The 8,486-nt window shown below is 37.1% G+C and overlaps 1 protein-coding gene across 10 annotated transcripts in view; it reads right to left on the reverse strand.

Moving 5' to 3' along the window:
* The window catches only part of Immp2l (inner mitochondrial membrane peptidase subunit 2), a 964,149-nt gene that overhangs the window by 454,874 nt on the left and 500,789 nt on the right, over positions 1-8,486 (reverse strand). The window lies entirely within an intron of this gene.

Below are 8,486 nucleotides of genomic sequence, written 5' to 3' on the forward strand. Positions count from 1 at the left end.
GAGAAGAAACAGTGAGAGGCAGTCCTGCTAACATAACATGTGTGTCTTAATGTGTTCTAGGGGACGAAGAGAGATAAGAGAGGATGAGTGGAGGCAGGAATTCAAGAGCAGTCATGGCACCTGGGCCAGAAATGGCAAGCATGACTTGGGGACATCTGAGAGAAAAATCCACAAGAATCTCTAACAGATTGAATGCAGGATATGAGAGAAGGAAAGTCAAGGATTCTAGATTTCTTTAGGTAACTAGGTAAAGATATTACAGCAGATATACAAACAAAGGAAGAAAAGCCAGTTCAGAGGAAAGCCAAAAGGCCAGTTTTAGACATTTTTAATTACAGGCACCTGAAGGTCAAGTAAATAGAGACTATCTGAGAGAAGAGAAAGACAGATGGTTAGGAACATAGATAGGTAGTCGGGATTTTGTGTTAAGGGTAGTGTCTGTAGAGCGCTAGGAAGAGGAGTTGAAAATATTGTAGTGTCTCAGAGGACCTGTAAACAGCAGCAGGCAAATGAACAGATTCAGGACTACTACCCTAAGGGGCAAATATCAGCAGACAGAATGTCTGAGTAAGCATGAGAATGACTCAGAGGAGCTGATGTACAAGAATCAAATTCTGAGGGAACCTATCTATTCCAATGTGGAATTTCAGTAGCAAATATTAGGATACAATCCATGTAGATTTTTAAAACCTAAAAAAGAAGAGGAAATGATGATGTATTTGTAACAAATGTTAATAGCTCTTTTGAGAAACTTAAGGAGGATAGAGATAGAAAGATCAGACAGGATTAAGAACTTAAGACAGAGGTTGGATTTGATTCTCAGCTCCGGGAGGGGGGGAGGAATCTATTATGGGATATAATACGCAGTAAAGAGCATTGTCTCCTCTTGTGGAAGACCCAGGTTTAAATCCCAGTACCCACATGGTAGCTAACAATGGTCCATAATTGCATTTCCAGGGGACCAGATGCTTCTCTGACCTCCATGGGCATTGAACGACACAGGTGCACTGACAAACACGCTGGCAATATAGTCATACACATAAAATTATATAAAAATAATAAATAAAATATTTTTAAAAGAACTTAAAGTATAATTGTTATCGCTTTACTTTGAGTAAAAGTAAATGTGTAGCATATGTGTAGATTTTATCAAAATGCATCATTTGCAAGGTAAAGTGAGAAACAAAACTGATGGAAACAACTTCCTGACAACAAAAAAGTGGGTGATTTTTGAAGGAGGAAAGTGAAGGGGCCTAGAGGCTGTCAACAAGAAAAAGTCTCTTATTTTGATACTAAAAAAAAGGGTTAGTGATGAGTTTGGATAAATGTTTATTAGTGGGTCAGAATGGTGAAATTAAGGATTCATACACAATGTCCTAAAATTTAATAATGTTAGATGTAATAGTTTATGACTGAGAAGGGATGCTAAAAAGAGTGCTAATTTCTGAAATCGCCCTAGAAGAAAGTAGGATAAAAGGTGGTTGAGAAAAAATATAAAACTGAAACAGCCCTGAGTAAAGCCCAGCTGAAGGATGATACTCCACATTTACAGGAGGTACCACAGACACAGCTATGTGTTTTGTTTTGTTTTTTTTTTCTCCAGGAACACCACCTCACAGACACAGGAGAAGAGAACAAAAATCACAGTGCTGTTCTCAGTGGACAAAGACACTAGAAAACTAGACAAGAAAATCAAAGTGAAGAGTTAGCTTAGAAGATACACTTGGGTGGGTAAGAAAGAAGGAGTTGAAGATAGCCAAATGACTATGAAGAATTGGCTTCAGAAGGTTTGAGAATTTACAGTGTCAAAAAGTAAGTATAGGAGGAACAGAGCTCTAAATTAGCCAGGCGAATGGGAGTTATAGCTAAAAATCAGAGTGTATTAGTTCAAGACCTAAAGGTCAAATGCTCCAGTTACCAGTAAGATGAAGGGAATGTTTATCAGATAAGCAGACAGGAAAAATAGGAAATGCTATTTTTATTTATTTAGTAATTGTTGGCTGGTTTCAAACTTAAAAATCAAAATCCCTAAATATTTTAGTAATAGTTTAGAGGTAAAAGAACACTATTTACCAGACCTCATGTCTGGAGGCAACTGAAAAGCAGTCAAGAAGTTACAAAGTGGAAAGGTCAGGGGTGGTGTGTGCCACACTGAATGGTAAAATATCTAATGGATTGCAACTGGCACTGTAAAGGCAGCAAATGCAACTGCAGGGTAACCCCTTGTCACACACATGCACACAACTCCACACATGCACACAACTCCAGCCTCAGGAGATGAGAGAATGAGTGGTCTCCGAGCAGACAGTGAAAAATCAGTCCTGAAAGACTTGATTTGGGCTAAGGTATACAGGACTCTCGCTTCTATTGGCTGAGTAAATGGTGTTCACTCTGGAAAACACATTCCTTCCACTAAAAGGAATGAGTCTGGGTGATGGTTAACAGAGAACTTCAGTTCTGGGCCTCCTGTGCTCGCCATGAGTCAAGAAAGTGAATCAGATGGGAATGATTACAGTCACTTTTAATATTCTATCTAGTAGAACTCAGGCAACAATAACAAAGTATTTTTAAATGACATGAAAATGTAAATGATCTTTTAATTTCTAGATGACTCAGTATGACTACACAAGTAAATATTTTACTGAGGAAAAAAAGTTTGCTTTTACTTTCTCAGGACCACTACATTGACCTCTTACTTGTATGAAAATAAATTTCATTAGACCGCCTTTATAAAAGGGCCCAGGTCAAAGCAAAGAAAATCCCAACTAACTTTGCATAAGAACACTGAACTACAAGGTGAGTGTTACCCTCTGGCCAATTTGGTTCTTCATTTTTGCCTAGAATTTATATGAACTTACATGTCAGCTTGGTTATTGAACTTTAATTTTTGCCAGGAACTTGGGTGACTCTCAACAGAGTTATATGAACCCAACTATATTTAGTTAGCCCTAAACAAGAGAATGAAAAAGAGGAAGTGATCAGGAAAGAAAAAGACCAGCTAAGCTATACATTCTCTTTTCCTATCACAAATGCTGTTCTGAATATCCTCATATGCAACTTATGTTGCTAAGCTGACAAAATCTGTCCCCTAAGATGATTCTTTTCTTTTTGCATTTTTTAATTGATTTTTTTGTGATTTTCAATTTCATACAATATAGTTTGATTATATTTAGAACCTCTCCTTTCTCTGAACCTCCTCCCACTGCCTCCCACCCAATTTAATGAACCCTTTGTATATATAATGTGATATATACATAGAATATGATTAGTGTCCCCCGATGTCCTTTAGTGGAGATCCATCCACGTAGCCCACCAAGAGTTCCAACCGTGTAAGATACACCTAAGGTGATTCTTGATTAGCATCTTTTAACAGATGACCTTTTGTTTCCACTGAGATATTTGGAAGAAAATGATAGCACGATGGCTGTAGGAAATTACTGCTGTAGTCCACAACCTTTGAATGTGTAAAGTACACTGTTGGACATAAAGAGCACATAGGAATGATTTTCCTCCCTCAGGTTGCTCACTCACTGATCCCAGATCACAAATAAGCTGAAATACATGTTGAAGCAATATAAACAAAGCAATGACAATGTTTGAATGTGATTAAATGAATATTAATTTTCACAGAGATGTTGGGTGTCTCTTAAATTAGAATAAAAAAAATGTATTTTGGTCTTTTTGAGACAGGGTTTCCCTGTAGCCCCAGCTGGCCTGGAACTCATTATGCAGACCAGGCTGGCCTTGAACTCACAGAGATCTGCCTGCCTCTGCCTCCTGAGTGCTGGGATTAAAGGCATGTGCCACTACACCCAGCTCTGGATGAAAGTTTTTAGCAGGGAATTTTGTAGAACTAGTGTGCTCATTGAAAGACAAACACCTAAGAGGAGAAAACAGAAGGTGTGGTGAAGAAATGAGGTATTTGAGTTCACTGAAGGATGGATGTGCTGGGAACAAGAAACAGAAAGAAAGTACAGGCAGCAAGAAGAGGAACATCTCAGTCAGGGGGACAGGGGTCACACCAACTAGGATTTCATTAGAGGCTCTATCAATGATCACCTGTGAGACTTTTTGCACATTCAACAAAACTTGAGTTGCTAGTTCTGTAAATGAGGTTCATTATCTAGTATTCTATTTTGTGTATGTGCATGTTTGTGTATGTTAATGTGTGCATCGGTGAGTAGGCATGTGTGCGTGCATACATGTGGTGGTCAAAAGACAACCTCGGGTGTCATTCCTCAGGTACTGTTCACCTATTTGTGTGTATGATAGGGCCTCTCACTGGTGTGGAACTCACCAAGTAGGATGGCTAGCTGGCAGCGAGTCCTAGAGATATGCCTATCTCTACCAAGACAGAGAGGGTCCTACCATATTGCATAGGTTGGGCCCAACTTCTGAGCTCCAGCAAATCTCCTGCTTCAGCCTCCAGAATAGATGAAACTACAGATGTACGATATGGTAAAGAAATATCAGCTTGTGCATATATATATATACCTTATAAATATGAATCATATCATACACACAGAAAATACATATTTCATGTCCTTCACATCAGCAATTTTAACAGCAGTTTAATCTTTTTTATCGTTGATGATGGTGTTTCAAACATAGCTAGAGAAAAGTCAATTGTCTGAGAGAAAACTAAGACAGGCAAAGAGAGAAGATGGGAAGAGGAACCTTTTGAACCTAAATGGGAACAAAAGGAGGAAGAGAAGGAAGAAGAATGGAGTTTGAGAGCAAGACAAAGAAACAAGAATTTGTTCCCTTGATGTCTGACAACCTTCCTGCTCTTGACTGTAAATCTGAGTGGTGAATTTAGTTCTTCAAACGGAGTTATATCCTTTACTGGAAAGAAGACCTTTAGTTAAATAAAGATCTCATCTTTTTCTGCAACTCTACATCCTAAAACTCTTTCGAAAAAGAAAATGAGAACTGTGATCCAACATGATGTAGTCCAACATTCTAACAACCAACCAATGTTATTTACCTTAAATCATGTTCTGAAGTTAATTGAGAACTAATCCACTACCGGAATTAGCCTTCAAAGGGCAAAATCACTAAAGACCTTCCTAGCATAGTGTCAGCCTTCTATCATTAGCGGCTTATTCACAGGTGTTTAGCCCTCTGAATACATTAGCACATATTTCTGACTAGGCACCTACATCACTTCCAAATTCTATTTCTCAAATCGTGACAGCAATAAAAATTCTGTCACCAACACTGAACAACCATAACTATATAAAAGCATCCACTGTCTAGTGCATGAAATTCATTCCTTTTTAAAAATAGTATTTTATTTTTGGCACCCCTTGTTGCTGACTACATTGAATTGGTTGGCAAAGCCATTGATCAAGCATTCATTTATTTCACAAATGAATATTGACTGCCTCGTGCAGTGGAAGAAGCATTGGTTGTGCAAGCAGACAGAACTCGGTTCAAGTTTTAGCTCCATTATTTAATAGTTTGGGGACACAGGACAAATAAGTTCTTTCTGTCAACATTTCTGCACTGTCTAGTGGGGATAAAAGTGTATGCCTTTTATGAAGATGTTGTAAGCATCAAATAACTCCTAAAACATATCCAGATGTATGCTAGTAGATGTTGCTTTCTTTATATTTTACTGTATTAAGTACTTAAAGCATATACCTCCCCTTTCTGAGAATCTTACAAGGTCAATGGAGAAAGAGATAAAATTACTGAAATAATTATGAAACCAGAAAGGTGTGAGTTTGGTGAGAAATAAAAAAGTGCTACTGTGGGTCAAGAAGAGAGCTTACCTCTTAATGAATCAGAGCTGGAACAACTTAGGTAGATGTAAATGTCGAGGACTGGAGTAGAAGGTGGAAAGCACATTCCAAACAAAAGAGAAATCTGAAACAAAATAATGATAGTGTGGTAGAGGAAGAGGAGGAAGAGGAGGAAGAGGAGGAGGGGCAGCAGCAGCAGCTAATATTCCTGACAGTAACTACAATGATAATAACATAAATTTTTTTTAAAAAGTCAAACATTCAGTTTTACTACACTTTATAAACTTTTCTAAGTATGTATCATCTATTTTAATCCTCATAACAATCCAAAGAGGAAAATGTTATGCTAAGATGCTACTTAAGCTGAGATTCACAGATGACTTAACAGAGTTGATACTTCTTAACATGATGCTCAGGGTAACAGAGCCAGGAAGCTCCAAGGTAAGGATTCACAGCTGAGCAGTCTGTCCCGGATCCTGCAGCTGTTCACTGCCCAGACTATTTCTCTAAAAGCAAGATACACAGGACATTAAATAGCAGTAAGTCTCAAATTAATACCTCCATCTACCAAACCAATCAATGGTGAACCCTAAAATGTCTTCATGATGAAGGCAGAACTCTTTCACCATACTTTAAGGGTTATTCATTTATAATTTTTGTATTATTTCAGTTCATTTTCATTACACTGAATACTCATTTGGGAATGCTATATTTACAATGTATATAAAATGTACACACGTAATATAGTGGATTTGTAATGTGTGATTGCTATGAATTACTATGAACAAGCTCTAAATGAAGACGTGAAAAAGAAAAAAGGGAAGATAAAGAAGGCAGGAAGATGGAAAGAAAGGAACAGAAGAAGCTGCAGAAATATCAAGTCTCCACCAGATGATAGGGTCATGTGATTGAGCAAGGTTTCAGGAGCCGAGTCTTCCCTGGCTCTCTTCTGCCCGCCATGCATAACATTTAGACAAGTCTCTCGATCTCCTGGAACATCAGCATTCCAGGACTTCTTGGTTCTTGTTTGATGACCATTCACAGTTGTAGGACTTCTCAGGCCCTAAAATTTGTGTTCCTTCACAACATTCCTTGTATGGTACTGCTTTATAGATGCAGTACCTAAATTCTGGATTTCAGAGGATAACTGGCATCCCTGATAAGTGATGTTCTTTTAATGGGATGAAAACCACAGCCAAAGACAGCTCTCAGCTTCTTCATTCACAGCTAGAGAAATTTTCTCCCCCACAACAAAATCTCATGTGGAATGCCTAAAATATTACATTTATAAAAGCAAGTACAATATTCTTTGGTTTTATCATGCACCTACATTAAAAAAGTAATCCTATTCCTCACTTTCAAAAAGATAGTACTCAGTACAAAAACAACTTCTCAGGAAAATTATTAAATACAACGGAGTGTTTGAAATAGTATTCAATTCAAATTAAATTATAACTTAAAATGTTTCGCATTGGTTTCTTAATGAGTTTGAACTTAAGTATTGCATAAGATTGCTAGTTTCATTTTTAAAGGAAAGTAATTGTATCGTGTATCTGTCTGACCCTCACAACTTAACCTTCAATATGGGAGTGCATTATACTTGGTTTGAGTACTAGATTTGTCAATTATGTAGTCAATACTAATCAATCAAAATAAAATGCTTAAGGAATAATGATATAATTGTCACAATTTTAATGTGATTCTGTGTATAAATAAATCCTACAAATATTGAAATGATTCAAAGCACAAGCGCAAACTGGAGAAAGTAAAATTAGGAAATATTAAATTCTATGTAGAAGCACTCCAACCCAACACCCCCAAAACTCACTTTCCTCCCTACTCACATGAACACATCTTCCTGAGTGAGTGCTAAAGTGTCTGGTAAAGAATGAGGCAACAGGTTAACATCGAAATGTTACTGGTTCAAGTAGAAGCCACTTGTATTTGAACTCATTTTTATCAAAAAGTTAGTTTTACTTGTTTATTGAAATAACAATAATAAGAAGAAACAACAGCATTCAAGATGCTGAAGCAAGAGAATTACAAGTTCAAACCCTGTTTCTATCAACCAACCAATGAATAAAATGAATAAATAAAGCATTTATGGATTTTTTAACAGAGAACTGCAATGTAAAAATTTGGTGATTAAGGACAATGCTAGCATTTTTTAAGGTTTCCTGGTCTCCTGGCTATGATAACTGCAAACCACTGGCTTACGTCACTTCAATAAACACCTTAGGCAACAAGAAGGCATAAAGCTTTCTATTGCCAATTCCCCCCCCCCCCCCAGTAAATCTAATAATGTCATTTTCTTTTACTCCACTAGAGGGTAGTCTTTCAAAACCAGGGTTGGCGTCATGGATCCAGCCTGCTTTTGACCTGTTGATAACTGAATCCTCATGTTCCATTCCTCTCAGCAAGATGCTCCTCTAATATACTACCTGTGCTTGCAAACATGCATTTTGCACCACTGTCTCCTTGTCATGATTATTCTTGAAATATACACATTACTCTATATTTGTGTTTTCTTTTAAAATTTTTTGGTTAATCCAAAAAGTGTTTTACATATGATATGTATCTAGGGTATTTTCCTGATTGAATATCCATTTAGAGTTAATAGCCATAAGAATGAGAAAAAAATCTTCTTAAGTGTTGAATTTATTAATGTGGAAATCTTTCCAGAGTAATAAATCATACATCTTAAACACACACACACACTCACACACACACTCACAAGCC

The sequence above is a fragment of the Nannospalax galili genome, unplaced genomic scaffold (genome assembly GCF_000622305.1).
Source record: "Nannospalax galili isolate Female #2095 unplaced genomic scaffold, S.galili_v1.0 scaffold273, whole genome shotgun sequence".
NCBI lineage: Eukaryota > Metazoa > Chordata > Mammalia > Rodentia > Spalacidae > Nannospalax > Nannospalax galili.